Source organism: Nicotiana tomentosiformis, chromosome 6, assembly GCF_000390325.3.
Source record: "Nicotiana tomentosiformis chromosome 6, ASM39032v3, whole genome shotgun sequence".
NCBI classification, from domain to species: domain Eukaryota; kingdom Viridiplantae; phylum Streptophyta; class Magnoliopsida; order Solanales; family Solanaceae; genus Nicotiana; species Nicotiana tomentosiformis.
Genome location: NC_090817.1, coordinates 83082961 through 83102701, shown reverse-complemented (window position 1 = coordinate 83102701; position 19741 = coordinate 83082961).

Sequence of the window (19741 nt, the reverse complement as noted above, 5' to 3'; positions counted from 1 at the left end):
GGTTGATTGTAAAGAGACCTCGGATACTGTTGAATTGTTCTAAGTTAGCACGATCAATGGTTGCCTCATTAAAAACCTTGCCGAAAAACCCATTTGGGATAAAAACCATTCTAAGGGAAAAAGAGTACAACGCGTGCTTTCAGGCCTGAGGCTTTGTGTTGAATAATCCGTCCTTGTTGGTGATCGAACTCCTGAAGGGTTTAGTTTCGAAATATAAATGAACATGGGAGGGTTAATTGTAGAGAGACCTCGGATATTGTTGAATTGTTCTAAGTTAGCATGATCAATGGTTGGCTCATTAAAAACTTTGCTGAAAAACCCATTTGGGATAAAAATCGATCTAAGGGAAAAAGAGTGCAACACGTATTTTCAGACATGAGGCTTTGTGTTGAATAATCTGTCATTGTTGGTGATCAAACTCTTGCAGGGGTTAGTTTCGAAATACAAATGAACATGGGATTGTCGTACCTTAGCAGTAATATCGTTTTAGGTGTGACATGTTCCAATTGCTTGGTAGTTGTTCGCCGTTTATAACACCGAGCTTGTAGGATCCTTTACCGACGATTTCGAGTACCTGATACGGTCCTTCCCAGTTCGGACCCTGTTTTCCTTCATTTGGATTTCGGGTGTTGAGGGTGACTTTCCTTAGCACTAAGTCCCCGATTTTAAAATAGTGAAGATTGGTTCTTCAATTATAATATCTTTCGATCCGCTATTTTTGGGCGGCCAAACGTACGACAACGATTTCTTGTTTTTCATCTAATAACTCGAGGCTAGTATTCATTGCCTCGTGATTTGATTCTTTCGTTGTATGTTGAAACCCGGCACTGGGTTCCCCGACTTCGACTAGAATCAAAGCTTCGGAGCCATAGACTAAGGAGGACGGGGTTACCCCCGTACCGGACTTTGATATTATTCGATATGCCCAAAGGATTTAGGGTAGAATTTCTCTCCATTTCCCCTTAGAGTCGTTCAACCTTTTCTTTAGGGTTTGAATGATAGTTTTGTTTATCGATTCGGCTTGTCCGTTCCTACTAGGGTGATACAACGTTGATAATATCCTTTTTTATTTTGTGGTCTTCGAGGAATTTCATCACCTTGCTGCCGACAAATTGTTTTTCATTGTCACACACTATTTCGGCGGGTATCCCAAATTGACATACAATGTGATCCCAGATGAAGTATATAACCTCTTTCTCTTTTACTTTCTCGAACGCCTGTGCTTCAACCCATTTAGAAAAATAGTCAGTCATAAATAAAATGAACTTAGCTTTACCTTGGGCCGATGGTAGAGGGCTGCCAATATCCATCCCCCATTTTATGAACGGCCATGGGGATAGGACTGAATGAAGTTGTTCCCCGGGCTGATGTATCATCAGTGCAAACCTTTGACATTTATCGCATTTTCGAACAAATTCCTTAGTGTCTTTTTCCATGCTATCCCAGTAGTATCCTGCTCTAATGATTTTGTGAATCAATGATTCGGTGCCGGAGTGGTTTCCACAAGTGCCCTCATGGACCTCTCGTAAAATGTAATCGGTGTCCCCTGGTCCTAAGCATACTGCCAATGGTCCATCGAATGTCCTTCTGTATAATGTTCCATCTTCAACTAGTGTGAATCGAGCAGCTTTGGTTCGTAGGGCCCTCGACTCTTTTGGGTCCGATGGGAGCTTTTCGTTCTTAAAGTATTCAATGTATTTATTCCTCCAATCCCAGGTTAAACTTGTAGTGCTTGTCTCGGCATGACCTTCCTTGATTATGGATCTCGAGATTTGAATGACAGTCCCCGAGCTGATCTCTTCCTCGACCGATGACCCCAAATTTGCAAGTGCATCGGCTTCACTGTTTTGTTCTCGATGTACGTGCTGTAAAGTCCATTCCTTGAAACGGTGCAAAGTTACATGTAGTTTGTCCAAATACCTTTGCATTCTATCCTCTCGAACTTTGAAGGTTTTGTTTACTTTATTGACCACCAGTAAAGAGTCACATTTGGCTTCAATGACTTCTGCTCCCAAGTTTTTAGCTTGCTCGAGACCTGTAATTATGGCCTCGTACTCGGCCTCATTGTTAGTCAACCTAGAAGTTTTGATAGATTGTTTAATAGTGTTACCCGTGGGTGGTTTCAAAACGATGCCTAGTCCGGACCACTTCACATTCGAAGCACCGTCTGTGAAAAGGGTCCATACCCCCGATGATGTACCCGATTTTAACAAGAGTTCCTTTTCAACTTCGGGCACGAGGGTTGGCATGAAATCGGCCATGAAGTCTGCTAAAATTTGAGACTTGATGGCCGTCCAGGGTTGATATTCAATGTCGTACCCACTGAGTTTGACTACCCATTTGGCCAATCGACCCGATAGTTTGGGCTTGTACAGAATATTACGAAGTGGGTAAGTGGTTAATACACATATGGGGTGACATTGAAAGTATGGTTTTAACTTTCTAGAGGCGCTTATCAGTGCAAGTATCAATTTTTCTAAGTGTGGATATCTAGTTTTTGCTTCGCCTAAGGTTTGACTTACATAATAAATGGGAAATTACGTACCTCGCTCTTCTCGAACTAGGACACCACTTACCGCGATTTCCGATACTACCAAGTACTAGTAAAGTTTCTCATCTGCCTTTGGAGTGTGAAATAATGGTAGGCTCGATAGGTATCGTTTTAATTCCTCTAATGCATGTTGGCATTCTGGGGTCCAGGCGAAGTCGTTCTTCTTTTTGAGTAGAGAGAAAAATCTATGGCTTCGATCCGACGATCTCAAAATGAATCGGCCTAAAGCGGTTATCCGCCCAGTTAGCTTCTGCACGGCTTTTACACTGTCCACGACGATGATATCTTCGATGGCCTTGATTTTATCGGGGTTGATCTCGATCCCCCGATTCAATACCATGAATCCAAGGAACTTTCCTGAACCGACCCCGAAAGCACATTTTTCGGAGTTGAGCTTCATGTTGTATTTTTTTAAAATATCGAACGTTTACTGCAAATGAGCCAAATGGTCCTCTGCGCGCAGGGACTTAACTATAATGTCATCAATATAAACTTACATTGATTTCCCTACTTGTTCTTCGAATATTTTATTTACTAGGCGTTGGTAAGTAGCTCCTGTATTTTTTTGCCCGAAGGGCATTACATTATAACAATATGTTCCATACTTGGTGATAAATGAAGTCTTTTCTCAATCCTCCGGGTTCATTTGGATTTGATTGTACCCGGAATAGGCATCGAGAAAGGTAAGGATCTTGTGGCCAGCCGTGGCATCGATCATACGATCGATGTTAGGCAGTGGAAAAGAATCTTTGGGGCACGCCTTGTTTAAATCCTTATAATCTACATACATTCTAAGTTTGTTCCTTTTTTTAGGGACTGCAACTACATTGGCTAGCCATTCAGGATATTTTACCTCCCGAATGGATCCTATTTTGAGAAGTTTAGTTACCTCATCCTTTATAAATGCGTGTTTTACCTTGGACTGGGGTCTTCTCTTTCGCTTCACCGATTTGAACCTAGGGTCCGGGTCCAGGCTTAATCGATACGTCGGTATTCCCGGCGGGATCCCTGTCATGTCTAAATGGGGCCAAGCAAAACAATCTATGTTATCAATAAGAAATTGAATAAGATTTCTCCTGAGTTCGGGAGTTAATCCCGTTCCCAGGTATACCTTTTGTTTGGGCATATATTCGATTAGTATGACTTGTTCTAGTTCTTCGACCGTTTATTGGGTATCGTTGGAACCATCGGGGTTCACGAAGGATCGAGGGATCCCTTGCTCATCATCTTCGTCAATCTTCTGATCTTCTAGTTGGGTCGAAGCTGATGTTTGTGATTGCTATTTGTCATCACGTTCCCCCTTCGAGCCCCACCCCATTGTCGATGAAGGCAAGGATATCGAAATTGCTTCTTCGATGGCAAACATTTCCCTTGTGGCCGGTTGTTCCCCGTATACTATTTTGATTCTCTCTGATGTTGGGAATTTAAGAACCTGGTGGAGGGTCGAAGGTACGGCTCTCATATTGTGGATCCACGACCTTCCAAAAAGGGCATTGTACCTCATATCGCCTTCTATTACGTGAAACATCGTTTCCTGGATAGTCCTGGTCACGTTTATCGGTAGAATTATCTTGCCTTTGGTTGTTTCACATGCCATATAGAATCCGTTTAGAACTAGGGTTGCGGGATATTACAAAGGGGCTACCTAGATCAATTAACACACACGTAACTTTAGTTTTATTCATAAGTACGGATATTACCAGTGCATCATTGTGAGGTTGCATGACTCCTTCTGCATCTTCATCATTAAAGGACATGATTCCTATGGGTCTGTAATCCTGAGTTTGAGGTCGCTTCTCTCTCATAACTGATGTCTTAGTGCGTTTAAGCACCGACCTTTGAGGGGTATCGATGCCACCGATGATCATGTGGATGACGTGCTGTGGTTCTTCCTGTTCGTTTTGCCTACTAACATCCCTGTTTTTGAAATGATTTTTAGCCTTGTCACTTAAAAATTCTCGAAGATGCCCTTTACTGAATAACCGGACTACCTCCTCTCTTAATTGTCTGCAATCTTTCGTTCTGTGACCATGAGTGCCATGATATTCGCACATTTGATTGGGATTCCTCTGGGCAGGATCGGTCTGCATAGGTCGAGGCCATTTAGTATCTTTGATGCATCCGATAGCTGACACGATAGCAGATGCATCGATGCTGAAGTTGTACTCTGATAACCGAGGTGCTTCCCTGGGTCCGGTGTGCCTGTCGAACCCGTTCCTGTTCATCAATCCCCGAGATCCTTGGCCTCGATCATTTTTCTTTTTACCTCTTACGGAGTTACGTGAAGGTTTGCTACCCCTACGATCCCCGTTATATGGCCGATATCGATCCTTGTTTGCTCTTGGTTCTCGGTTGACATCCCTTTTATTATCGGGCCCAGAACCCAACTGGTCGTCTTCGACTCTTATTTTGGATTGATAACGATTGTTCACATCAGCCCAAGTAATAGCTGGGTATTCGATTAGGGATGGCAATTGGGGCAGGCTAGGGCAGAGCGGGGCAGGGAAAACTGTTAACGGGGCAGGGCAGGGGAAGATTTAAATAGGGCGGGGCAGGGCAGGGCAGGGCAAAATATTATATTTAAAAAAAATTAATAAGTTAGGGCAGGGCAGGGTAAAATCCGAATTAATAGATGGGTCGGGTAAAGAATAAGTGACCCGCGTATTTTTATTCTTTTTTTCCAATCCCCTCTTTGAATCAAACCCTCGGCTCTTCCAAAGGAGTAAAGGACGAAACCAAAACTCTTCTTCTTCAGTTGAGTTCTTCCAGGCAAACTTCAATCTCCATTCTCCAACAGGAAACAAATCAATAAGTTACGAGGTAACACTCTCTTGCTTTCAACTTCTCTTTCTCTTGTAACAATTTTTATTTATCTCTTAATTTTTAGTTTATTGCTATGTTTTTCACTTTTTCTTAATTTTCGCCAACTTTACTGTTTGTTCTTGTTTAGTAGAAAGTTTTCAACTTTGGATGGTGATGTCTCTACTCGACCAAAACCCAATTAACCATTCACCTCGTAGCCCGATTATGCAATTAGTTTCGAAATACGACCTCAATTCAAGGTCTAAATCTCAATTAGAAATTAATGGGTGTTGATGGAAATCAAAGAAAACAAGTTAAAGTAAGCTAATCTATGAGATGGTGATGAAATTTCTATTTAAAATCGCTTCTAGGCCGAGCTCTAATGAGAAGATGGTAAAAATGGGTGAAATCCTGATATTTGGAAGTTTAAATGACTGGGCGTCAGGTGTTCATCGCGTTCGCGAGACAGCTGACGTGATCGCAAAGTAGCATCGGCCAAAGGCTTTTGCGTTCGCGAGGGGTTCCACGTGTTTGCGATGGTCTATCCCCCCTCGACATTATGTTCGCGAGTCTTGGCTCGCATTCGCGTTATTCAAACCCTAGATCCCCCTCCCAGGCCCCTTACTCTTCATGTTCGCGTAGTGTTGGTCGTGTTCGCGAAGGATAATCCCACCACGACTTCGTGTTCGCGTACACAACCTCACGGTTCCATAGAGGAAAAACTTCCCCAGCCCAGATTACTTTTCGCGATCGCGAAGAAGAATACACCAGACATCAGCAGACTCCAAAACCCAGCAATAGCCTAAGTCCAAATATCACGTCGTAGCCTATCTGAAATACACTTGAGCCCCTCGGGCTCCAAACCAAACATGTACACAAGTGTAATAACATCATACGAACTCGCACGCATGATTAAAATACTTAAATAACACCTAGAACCACGAATCGGACATAAAAATGAATGATATTTTCAAAAAATCTCAAGAACATGCAATTTTGCAACCGGGCATCCTAATCACGTCAAATCAACTCAGTTTTGCACCAAATTTGAAGACAAGTCATAAATACTGAAATGAACCTATACCAATTCCGAAACCAAAATTCGAACCCGGTAGCAACAAAGTCAAACTAGGGTAAAATATAGGAACTCTTTAAACCTTTAAATTGCTAGTTTTCAACAAATTATTTTAAATCAAGTTAGGGACTTCCAAATTCGAATATAGGCATACACCCAAGTCCCAAATCACGATACGAACCCACCGAGATCGTCAAAATACTGATCCGGGTCAGTATACACAAAACGTTGACTGTAGTTAACTCAAATGAGTTTTAAGGCTAAATTTCACATTTTAATCAATTTTCAGATAACAAAATTTTTGAAACAAAACACGGACTGCGCGCATTGATCGGGGAAGGCTAAATTGAGCTATTCGAGGTCTCGGAACACAGAATTGAAAGCTAAAATTACAATTGACCTATCGGGCCATCACATTTTCCACCTCTAAAACAAACATTCGTCCTCGAGCGGACATAGAAAGGTAACTAGACTGTATCTACTCCGCATGTCCGACTCGGACTTCCACGTGGCTGCCTTGATCGGCTGACCTCTACACTAGACTCGAACGGAAAGATAACTCTTAGACCTCAACTGCCGGACTTTCCGGGCTAGAACAGCCACCGGCTCCTACATATAAGTCAAATCTTTGTCCAAATGGACTAAGCTGAAATCTAACACATGGAACGGAACACCGTGATACTTCCGGAGCATGGACACAAGGAACACTGGATGGATTGCTGCTAAACTAGGTGGCAATGCGAGCCTATAGGCCACCTCACCCACTCTTTCAAGAATGTCAAAGGGTCTGATATACCTAGGGCTCAACTCTCCCTTCTTTCAGAACCTCATCGCACCCTTCATGGGTGAAATCCGGAGCAATACCCTCTCTCCAATCATGAATGCAACATCACGAACTCTACGGTAGGCATAACTCTTCTGCCTAGACTATGCGGTGTGAAGTCAATCCTGAATAATATTGACTTTATCCAAGGCATCCTGAACCAAATCGGAACCCAACAACCGAGCCTCTCCCGGCTCCATCCAACTTGCGAACGACACCGCCTACCGTATAAAGCCTCATAGGGGGCCATCTGAATGCTCGACTGGTAGTTGTTTGTAGGTAAACTCCACAAGTGGAAAGAGCTGATCCTAAGAACCCTCAAAATTCATAACACAAGCACGAAGCATATCCTCCAATATCTGAATAGTGCCCTCGGACTGCCCGTTTGTCTAGGGATGAAATAATGTATTCAACTCAACATGTGTGACTAACTCACATTGTATGGCCCTCTAGAAGTGCGAGGTGAACTACATACCTCGATCAGAAATGATAGAAATGGGCACACCGTGAAGGTGGACGATCTCGCAGATGCAGATCTCGGCTAACCGCTCTGAAGAATAGGTAACTACCACTGGAATGAAATGTGCCGACTTGGTCGACATTTCCACAATGACCCACACTGCGTCGAATTTCTTCTTAGTCCGTGGTAGTCCAATAACAAAATCCATAGTGATACGCTCCCACTTCCACTCAGGAATCTCTAGCCTCTGATGTAAACCACCTCTGATGCTCGTACTTTACTTGCTGACAATTGAAATACCGAGCTACATATGCAACTATATCCTTCTTCATCCTCCTCCACCAATAATGTTGCCGCAAGTCCTGATACATCTTGGTGTCACCAGAATTAATAGAGTACCGGGAACTATAGGCCTCCTCAAGAATCAACTCACAAAGCCCATCCACAATGGGCATACAAATACGACCCTGCATCTGCAAAACCCCATCATCCATAACAGTAACCTGCTTGGCACCACCGTGCCGTACCGTGTCCCTAAGGACAAGCAAATATGGGTCATCATACTGGCGCTATCTGATGTGCTCATACATGGAAAATCGAGAGACTGTGCAATCTAGAACACGTCTGGGCTCTGAAACATCTAACCTCATGAACTGATTGGCCAAAGTCTGAACATCTGATGCAAGCAGGCTCTCACCAACTGGAATATATGCAAGGCTACCCATACTCACAGCCTTTCTACTCAAGGCATCGGCCATGTCACGACCCAAAATCCAACTAGTCGTGATGGCACCTAATCCAACCCGTTAGGTAAGCCAATTACCAACTGTCCAATTCTAATAATAATTATTAAAGCAATCTAAGTAAATAAAGGTCTTAATCTTATACAATCCCCAAGAACCGGTAGTACAAATCATGAGCTTCTAAGAATACAGTATATAAAGCGAAAATGAAATAAATACATAGTCTGTTTGAATAGTACATAAACAGAGCTTTTATAAATCTAAGGCTACCATAAACAAGAGGCAGCTACAATAGAAACGCAGGTATATCTTCGAATCCCGCAACCATCGAGCACAACAACAACAACAACCAACATCTGCACGCAATGTGCTGAAGTGTAGTATCAGTACAATCGACCCCATGTATTAAGTAACTAACAAACCTAGCCTAAGGTTGAAAGTAGTGACGAGCTTCTACCGAGGTCGGGTTCAAAACCACTAGTCCACAATAGTTCATAACAACATAAAGCAAATAATACCAAAAGTAACTCATAGATAAAAAGCTCAGTCAAATCATGATTTCAAAAATAATAGTTCTTCCTTTCAAGTACATCAGCATGAGAAAAATACATCTGTATGCCTGTATGTCATGTGTGCATGCCAATGCGATGAAACTCAGTGATAAAATCATAAACAACCCCTCGGGCAGACCTCACAATCACTCATATATAGCCCCTCGTGCTTACCTCACAATCACTCATTCCTCCCAGTCACTCATCACTCGGCACTCGCACTCAGTAGGTACCTGCGCTCACTGGGGGTGTGCACAGACTCCGGAGGGGCTCCTACAGCTCAAGCGCTATAATCTGCACAGAAAACTCACGTGCTGCATGGACAACTCATGTGCTAAATAGCATGTCAGACTCTAGAGGGGCGGATCCTGACTAAGCGCTAATAAAACCTGTTGCAGCCCGCAATCTGATCCCATCATGAATCAATAGTACCCACTACAACGTGTAGACCGATCCCATCATGAGTCAATAGTACCCGTTGCAGAGCACAACCCGATCCCATCATAAGTCAATAGTACCCGCTGCGGCGCGCGGCCCGATCCCATCATGAGTCAATAGTACCCACTGCGGTGCGCAGCCCGATCCCATCATGAGTCAATAGTACCCACTGCGGCGTGCATCCCAATCCGATCAATATCTATCTGAAATGAAATAAACAACTAGAATAAGGTAGAAAGGGACTTCAGGGCTACGAACATTGAGCAGTTGTACCTCAAGTTTCCGTTAGGCAATCACTCAGAGCAATCTACTAATCGCTGCTAGGACCGACTCCAAAATCCGCACAAGAAGTGCAGAGTGTGGTATGAGTACAACCGACCCCATGTACTCTGTAAGTGTCGAGCCTAACATCGACGAAGTAGTAACGAGGCTAAGGCGGGTCACTTACTATAACCTGTACGCAGTATAATAATAATAAGAGGAAAGGTACACAGGAAAAGTAAGACAGTTAACTTATGAAAATAAAAATCCTCGAAATCAGTAAAACCAGAAACATCAGTCCTCAGAATCTCGAATGAAAACACTGAAAGCTAACACAATGCAACAATGAATAAATAACATATAATTCATTGTGGCGCGCAATCCGATCCCACCGTACAAACACAATCCTCCCTTATTTCACCATATCAATATCAAGAATATCATGTAAAATCCGTTGCGGCGCGCAACTAGATCCGACTGTACAAACACAATCCTCCCTTATTTCACCGTATCAATATCACATATAAAATCCATTGTGGCGTGCAACCCGATCCCACCGTATCAATATCTACCCTCCCTTATTCCACCTTTTGCAGCGTGCAACCCGATCTATACACAAACCAACAAATGTAATCAATTCAACAACTCAATTCACAAGAATCTCTACGATTAAAGAATGTGAAAGCAAAGCCATAAAGGAACCTCGTACCAAATCAAGGAATACTATAATTAATACACAGCAACAAGATAAATATAAGACAGTTAAAGTGTACAAGTAAGACAATTAAGGCAAGTAAAAATTAATCATGGAAGCATGGAGGAAACAGACATTTTAATATGAGAGTAATATGTGACAAAGTAGCAAGTTAAGGCATGGGAAGCAATTAAAGCATATAACAGTTAAGACATGGAATTAAATAATTAATGAAATACGGGAAAACATGGAAACAACTATTTTGACGGCGTATATACACTCGTCACCTCGCATATACGCCTCTACATATGTAATTCATATAACATATAGTTCAAGGGTTCCTAATTTACGCAAATCAAGGTTAGACCCAACACTTACCTCGCTCCGCAAGCAAATCAAAGCTCAACTGGGACCTCTCCCCTAAAATCCTCCTTCAAACCAATCGAATCTAACCAAAATCGACTCAATAACATCAAACAATGCAAGAAAAATTAATTACAATACATAAAGTTAAAATCTTTATACTTTTTTCAAAAAGTCAACAAAGGTCTACCCCAGGCTCGCTTGGTCAAAATCCAAGATTCGGACCAAAACCCAATTATCCATTCACCCCTGAGTCTGATTATGCGATTAGTTTTGAAATTCAACCTCAATTTAAGGTCTAAATCTCAATTTTATAAACCCCCCTCCCCCCTCCCCCCAAATTCTTCCCAAATCCCTAATTTTTTACCATGAAAGAGCATAGATTAAGGTTAGAAATTAATAGGTGTTGATAAAATAGAAGAAAACGAGTTAAAGTACACTAACCTAGGAGATGGTGATGAAATTTCTTTTCAAAATCGCCTCTAGGCCAAGCTCTAATGAGAAGATGGTGAAAAATGGGTGAAACCCTGATTTTTGGAAGTTTAAATGATTGGGCGTCAGGTGTTCATCGCGTTCGCGCGACACCTGACGCGATCGCGAAGCAGCAGCGGCCAAAGGCCTTCACGTTCGCGAGGGGTTCCACGCATTCGCAATGGTCTGTCCCCCCTGGCCATCGCATTCGCGTAGAACAAACCCCAGATCCCCCTCCCAGGCCTCTTACTCTTCGCGTTCGCGTAGTGTTGGTCGCGTTTGCGAAGGGTAATCCCACTATGGCTTCATGTTCATGTACATATCCTCGCGTTCTCATAGAGGAAAACCTCCCCAGCCCAGATTACTCTTCGCGATCACGGGAATATCTTCACGATCGCGAAGAAGCACACACCAGACATCAACAGACTCCAAAAACCAGCAATAGCCTAAGTCCAAAAGTCACGTCGTAGCCTATCCAAAATATACCCGAGCCCATCGGGCTCCAAACCAAACATGCACACAAGTGTAAAAACATCATACGAACTCGCTCGCACAATCAAAACACAAAAATAACACCTAGAACCACGAATCTGATATAAAAAGGAATGATATTTTCAAAGAAACTCAAGAACATGCAATTTTACTACCGGACGTCCGAATCACATCAAATCAACTCCGTTTTGCACCAAATTTTGAAGACAAGTCATAAATACTGAAATGAACCTATACTAATTCCGAAATCGAAATTCGAATCCGGTAGCAACAAAGTCAAACTACGGTCAAACATATGAATTTTTTTAAATCTTTAAATTGCTAGTTTTCAACAAATCACGTTAAATCAAGTTAGGGACTTTCAAATTTGATTTCGGGTATATACCCTAGTCCCAAATTACGATACGGACCCACCGGAATCGTCAAAATACTGATCCGGGTTTGTTTACACAAAACGTTGATCGTAATCAACTCAAATGAGTTTTAAGGCTAAATTTCATATTTTATTAATTTTTCATATAAAACTTTTCTGAAAAAGACACGGAATGCGCGCGTAGATCGAGAAAGGCTAACTTGAGCTATTCGAGGTATCAGAACACAGAAATGAAAGCTAAAACTGAAATTGACCTATCCGGTCATCCCAAAAAAAATAGCCTAAAAATATATAGTCTTAGGATACGCGCGTTGCGCGTGTACCCAATATCAATACCTATATATTTTTTTAAAGTCATATATAAATATCTAATTTCTGTATACGTGCGAAAATCCCTTATCAACTATTAAAAATTATCATTAAATAATAAATTTTTAATTGGGTATATATTGCTTAAATATTTATAACGTTGTTGATAATAACTTTCAACTACAAATTTGTTCAATATGTCGATAGACCAAAATATATCAATAAACATCATGGGTAGAGTGGAGATTATACTATTAGAATATTTTAGCTAAGTTATTTAGTTAATTGTACAAAAATCTTCGTTTATGGCACAACAAAAGTAAAATATATAAAGAAAAACAAGAAAGTTCAAATCCAAATCAACTACAAAATGAGGAGCTTTCAAACACAACTAATTTATTGATGCCGAAAGAGTTTTTTTTTTTTTTGAGCAAGTAGGAATATTATATTAACATTAAAGTAGTTCAGAACTATTACAAGAAAGAGAAATTATTATATAAGTAATATAGAAGATAAAATATTCGTTTTAATATTCTTATGCAAAAATATATTTTATTTGGGAAGAATTTATATAAGTAAACTCTTATCGATTTAGATTCCTAAATATTAGGAGTCTTTACATAGTTCAAATAAGAAAATATTTAGTAGCCAATATTTTAGTTAATTTCAAAGTCCTAATTATTAGAAAAATAATTAAATGACTATTTTATCTAGTGTAAACTTTATTTTAAGGAGAGTAAAAAAGGTGAACGAAATTTTGCTAAGGAGTTTTATACTTTTAATATAGTATATATATATATTTAATTAATGTATAATCTATGTATACATGCTAGAAAAAATAAATATTGAATCTGATCGGCTATTTATGTAAAGATTTCGTTTTTCTTGGGCTCTAAAGTCCAGACATTACGTTCAGTTGGAACTACTGAAGCCCAACACTATTGGACCTTCTCTTGGCCTAACATTGTCTTCGAATTTGTTCAAATAATTGCACGACATGTTCGCCAACGGAACTGGTCTTGGCGAAATATTCTCGTTTTTATGGTCTTAGCAAAATATTCTTGTTTTTCACTTGAACACCATAGTTCTTCATTATTTAAAGCTCTCTGTTCCAGTTTAGTAGTGGAAAATAGAAAGTTAATGATCCATTAATGTTAAAATTATTTAAATATTTATAACTTATGCTTAATTTTTTGTTCAAACAACGATACAGTGATTTACTGTAAAAAGTATAAACTCCATTGTTGTACCTTAGGAATTATTGAAGAAGACAAAGTTGTCTTTTTGATTTAGTGTTATTTGACTAAATTGGTGATTCAGGATTGTTTGTATTGGTATTTGAAAGCTTTGTTTCAAACGTGAGATCATTAATTTGGAGCACATTTGAAGTGGTTTGATCGAAATTGAAGTTGCAATTCAAAGAACACTTTGTTAAAACAACACAAAAAAAGTATGCTAGTAAGTAGGCTTCGATGAACAACTTAACAAATAAGTAAAAAATATAGCGCAAACTATACCAATCCAGTAGAGAAACACCGAAGAACAATAACTGTGTGCGCTGAAGGGACCATTTTAAGGATATTCGACTAAGCCCAGCTTCTTACGGGGCCATTCCTGCTAATCACCCAATTTTGTTTCATTTCAAACTTATGTCAACTTAGCTTCTTCATATTCTTATTTATTTGTTTTATTTACGATCTATCTATCAGTTTACTTCTTTATAACTAGTGTATATAGTTGTTAACTCATGTTATGGTGAAACATGTTTTTTTAATTCTTTTTAAATGTCAACATTTGGTAGTCTTAACATCAAGCGAAATACTAAAATTGCATAGGAAAGGCATGAAAGCTAAATAAACATTTCTAATAATATGGGTTGGTAATAACAACAATATATAACCCCACGAACATTATCATATTCCATGAGAAATTAACGGAGAGACGACAACCTTTATGAAATGGAAACACGATAAGGTTCTGATATCAACTTGACAACATCAGGACCAGCGCCAGTCACTCTCTCTTTCATTTTCTTCCTCACGTAAATAAAATTAAATATATATATTTTTTCAGGTCCCATTTGTGGGATTCCACTAGGTATGTTATTGTTGTTGTTATAAATAATGTATTAAATAACAACATGAATGATCTACATGACCTTGAATAAAAATGAAGATTATAAATTATATATACATTATCAGTGTAAAAAAAATTCCATAATGTAGTTTTAACTATTCTGGTTGGTCATTTATCATGTTTTGCATGTTATCACTTCATGATTGCGTTAAAAGCTTATAAATATTATGGCTTTTAAGGTGAATTGATACTGTAAAATTTCTGTACACAGTAAATGTATTATTAGTTAAACTATAAAAAATATGTCAACTATTCTTATGTTGCGTCTTCGATAATTTGTTGCCCTTTTCTCTTTTCTCTTTAATTGTGTGAGGGGGTGGGAGGTGGGGGTGGGTATGATTTCTAGAAATACCCAAAGATGGACTTCAACGCGGCATATTATAGACTAAAAACTTGGACCCATTTTAGGTTTCATTTAGTAAATTAAAAGTCAAGTGTTCTGATACTATTTTCCAACTCTTTAGTCAGGATTTGTACACGAAATTATACTCAATCAGTTTTTTGGCTGCTTACTTTTTCTGTCGTCAACATCTTATTGTTATATATTTTCATTTCAAAGCATTCCACATTGATTCTAGATGGAAGGCTTCAAAGAATAACAAACTCTCTGCCCAATTGAAGCTTAATTTGATTTAGTCTAAGTAGCCTAAAGCTATAAGCTGATAATTTAGATGTCCATGTCAATAAGACGTAAAAGCAAGGGATGCTTAAATAGCATCATTGATTATTTAAAATGCAGATGTGATTAAAGATAATCGCATTAGTCAAAAGTCCACACCGCCCACTCTTATGACTTGGAGGAAGTAGTTCTCACTAGTCTAATTTGGATGCTTTGAAAAGAGAGATTTTACAAGCCCTTTGTTACCGACTTTAACTCTGGACAAATTAATAATGATATGGCGAAGCCATGTTTACCAAAATTGGTCGTCGGATACACCTTATTACTCAGAAGTATTTTTTGATAGATAATCTTGACGTGACGATAAGCAAAATGTCACAAGTTTAAGTCGTGCAAAGAACCTTGATAAATACAAAGTAATACTGTCTACAAAGGCTTGATACGGTGCGACCATTCTGCCAATTTTGTACATGGCGAGAGTTTAATACAAAGAGTTTAGATGTTCTTTTCTAATTATTTCGAGGTAGGTTCCTCTAAAGGATGGTCCAGTACTCCAATTTGTGTAGAAACTGGAAGCAAAAACAAAAAAAGAAACGTAGGAGAAGGTACCTATATATTATATATCTGTAAGGAAGACATGTGGTCGTCCTTGCTGTATCAGTCTTTTCAAAGTCGTAGAGATTCGTCTAACAGTTGATTTTCCAACTTTTTCTTTCAACGGTGGAACATAGATTTGGTCAAAATAAACTTGAGTTTTATTTGGCAAACATATGTTTGGTCATAGATTTTGACTATATTTTGGCCAAATTCCCAAACCAGCTCAATAGTTGATTTTGGGCCAAAATATTACTATTATATTTTTTAAAAATTGCCCCAAACTTTTATATTTTATAAAAGAGTCCACCATTTATTATTTTATAACGATGTTGCTTCGTCTTCTCGGTCATCTGATAGTGTATCATGTAGTTCATTATAAAAATGATAATTTTGTATCAAATTTATTTATGTTCAGGACTATGGTTTGCGATAATATAATAAATGTTATTGATAATGGTAATGTTGGGTATTTGTGATAGTTTTTAGAACTTGTAGGTATAAGTCATGTTTTATATTTTTTCAAACCAAACTTCACCCAAAACAGATATTCAAACACATTTTCATCTTCAAACCAAACTTCACCCAAATCAGATTTTTCAGAATAAATTTGAAAATCTATGGCCAAACGCTAATTAATTACTAGCTAATTCCTTGGATGATCATTCAAGTTATAGAAATAGCTCATTTTGTTTTATTTAGGATAATAAAATCATTCAATTTTAATCCATCTGACAGGTATAACTTGTCTATAAACCAAACGACCCCTTATAAAGTAACTCTAGCCGGAAAAAGCCTATTTCTCTTACCGAATTATTACATGGCAACCATGTTATATTAAACCCCATTTTTTAAATTAAATCACAATCTCATTTATTCTGGCCCGAAGCAAAATGGGTCTGCCATAAAGCAAATGAAACTGATCAAAATCTGTTGAATCTTTGTTCCAAGTCATCTTCGTTCCTTCTTAGAAATCATCTTGGTGTGGACAACTGATTTTGAATTTAAGTTCCAGGATAGAGTTACATTTTTACTATGTTATTGATGAGTGGAAGTGGTTATTTTTATGATTTAAAATAAATTAGTAAATCTTTAGCATCAGTGCTTATGACTGAAGCAGTTGGCTATGCCGTTTAACATCTTTTCATAAAATTATCTAGGGTAGGTTTAGAGCTAATTTTGGTAGTGAAGACATATTCAGATGATTATAATATTTTTTTCCAAAACGAAAACTTAACGGAACATAACCTGATCTTCACTCCACAAAGTCTGATGCTTCATCCCTTGGATATATTGATCATAAGTTATCAATTTAATTGAGTGACTCAAGTTGTGAATGGAAATAAATATTAACCAATCTGTATTACTAAAATGAATAATGAAACAGTAAGCTTTCTTAAACAAAAAACAGAACCAGAAAGTTAGCAGCAACAGAATATCGAAATAATATTTGAAAATAATTTTGAAATAAATCAAACCCACTGAATGCACAAAGTGTCCTTAAGAAAATTATTCTCCTCAAGTACCTGAGATGCTGGAATAGTATCCTCCCAGAAAAAAAGATTTAAAATAATACGGGAAAGAAACGGACCGGGTCGCGTCGCAGGTCCTGGTTATTCCGGGTTGAATTTTTCTTTAATTAATTAATTTTAATTAAATAATTGAAAGAAATTTTGTCCAAAAAGATTAATCAATCAATCTTTGGCCAAATCGGAAGCCGAGCCTAGCGAGCGACGACGACGACAGTGCGAGGCTTACGTTCTTTCCAACCCATTTAACACCAAGAGAAGTGCTTTCTCAATATAAGCACATTCACTTTTTTTTCACCACCAATGAGGGACACTTTCTCTTTCCAAAGCAAAAGGGAGCTCATTTTTCCTTCACTTTCTTCCCTCCATTTCTCATTCACCAATCTTTTAATCCCAACAATCCCCCACATGAATGGGGAATGGTTATAAGACAAAGGAATGCACAAACGAGTGTGTGATTTACATGCAAGGATTAATTGCATATGGATAAGTAGGTTTCCCTTTGAACTTTTCGTAGTGAACTTATATCGGATATACTCGGTCAATCGGTAGATTTGATAACTTTGAACCTTCGAGCTTTGTTGTATACCTAGACAACATAAGTCACACAATAAAACCTTAACCATCTATGGTTCTCACGGTTGTATTCGTTTTAGCCATGAACACTGCCTGGTTTCATGAGTGCTTAGAGAATGGGCCTTTACTTTCATTCCCCTTGAAGCGGCTTACACTTCACACTCACATAGGTAATTTCTAAACGTGTAATCCTATAGATACACTATCTGGTCATTCCTGCGAGACTTAGCAAATCATTAAAAAGTTTTAAGCTTTATTGACTCATCAAAAGCCTTAATGCTTTACCCTGATTTCTTAACATTGTCTTCATCACGAGAATGAATTGAGTTATTTGACAATGTTGAACCGTCATTCATAACATATTTTGATCTCTTTAAACCTAGCTCTTGGGATCTCTAGTCTGCTAGGTAGAGTTACTGCCATGATGACTTGTCTTAGGCCTTAATCGCATTCCCTTCGATGATCTTTCAACCGCCTCTCTAGATAGGCCTTTTGTAAGTGGATCTGACACGTTATCTCTTGACTTTATGTAGTCAATCGTGATAACACCACTAGAGAGTAGTTGTCTAACGGTATTGTGTCTCCGTCGAATGTGATGAGATTTTTCGTTATACATAACACTCCATGCCCTGCCTATTACTGCTTGACTGTCACAATGTATATATATAGGTGCCAAAGGTTTGGACCAAAATGGAATATCTTCCAAGAAATTTCATAGCCATTCAGCTTCTTCACCGGCCTTGTCTAAAGCTATGAATTCAGATTTCATTGTAGAACGGTCGATGCACGTTTGCTTGGATGATTTCCAAGACACTACTCCACCCCCAATTGTGAAAATATATCCACTCATGGATTTAACTTCAGATGATCCGGTGATCCAATTTGCATAACTATATCCTTCGATCACAAAGGGATATTTATTATAATGCAAAGCATAATTTTGGGTATATTTCAGATACCCCCAAACTCATTTCATTTCCATCCAATGTATTTGATTGGGATTACTTGTAAACTGACTCAGTTTTCTAATAGCACATGTTATATCTTGTCGCGTACAATTCATGATATACATCAAACTTTCCAATAGTCTTGCATAGTCCAGTTGTGAGTCATTTTCACCTTCATTCTTTTGAAGTGCATAACTCATGTCAATTGGAGTCTTGGAAATCTTGAAATCCAAATACTTGAACTTGTGAAGTACTTTTTTAATGTAGTGAGACTATGATAATGCTAGACCTTGTGGAGTCTTGTGAATTCTGATTCCTAAGATCACATCTGTAACTCCCAAGTCTTTCATGTCGAATTTATTAGCCAACATGTACTTAGTAGCATTTATATCTGCAATATTTTTGTTCATTATCAACATGTCATCAACATATAAACAAACAATGACTTCATGACCTGGAGTATTTTTAATGTAAACACATTTGAGACACCCGTTGATTTTAAACCCATTTGTCAATATTGTTTGGTCAAATTTGGCATGCCATTGTTTGGGTGCTTGTTTAAGTCCATAAAGCGACTTAACCAGTTTGCACACTTTCTTTTCTTTACCCGAAACCACAAAACTTTCAGGTTGTTCCATGTAAATCTCTTCCTTCAATTCTCCATTTAAGAAAGCTGTTTTAACATCCATTTGATGGATTTCAAGACCATACACGGCCGCCAGTGCCACTAATACCCTAATAGATGTTAACCTCGTTGCTGGCGAGTAAGTGTCAAAGTAATCAAGGCCTTCCTTTTGTCTATAACCTTTGACAACAAGTCTTGCCTTATATTTGTCAATAGTACCATCATCTTTCATTTTCCGTTTAAAGATCCATTTCGAACCTAAATGCTTATTTCCTGGAGGAAGATCAACTAATTCCAATGTATGGTTAT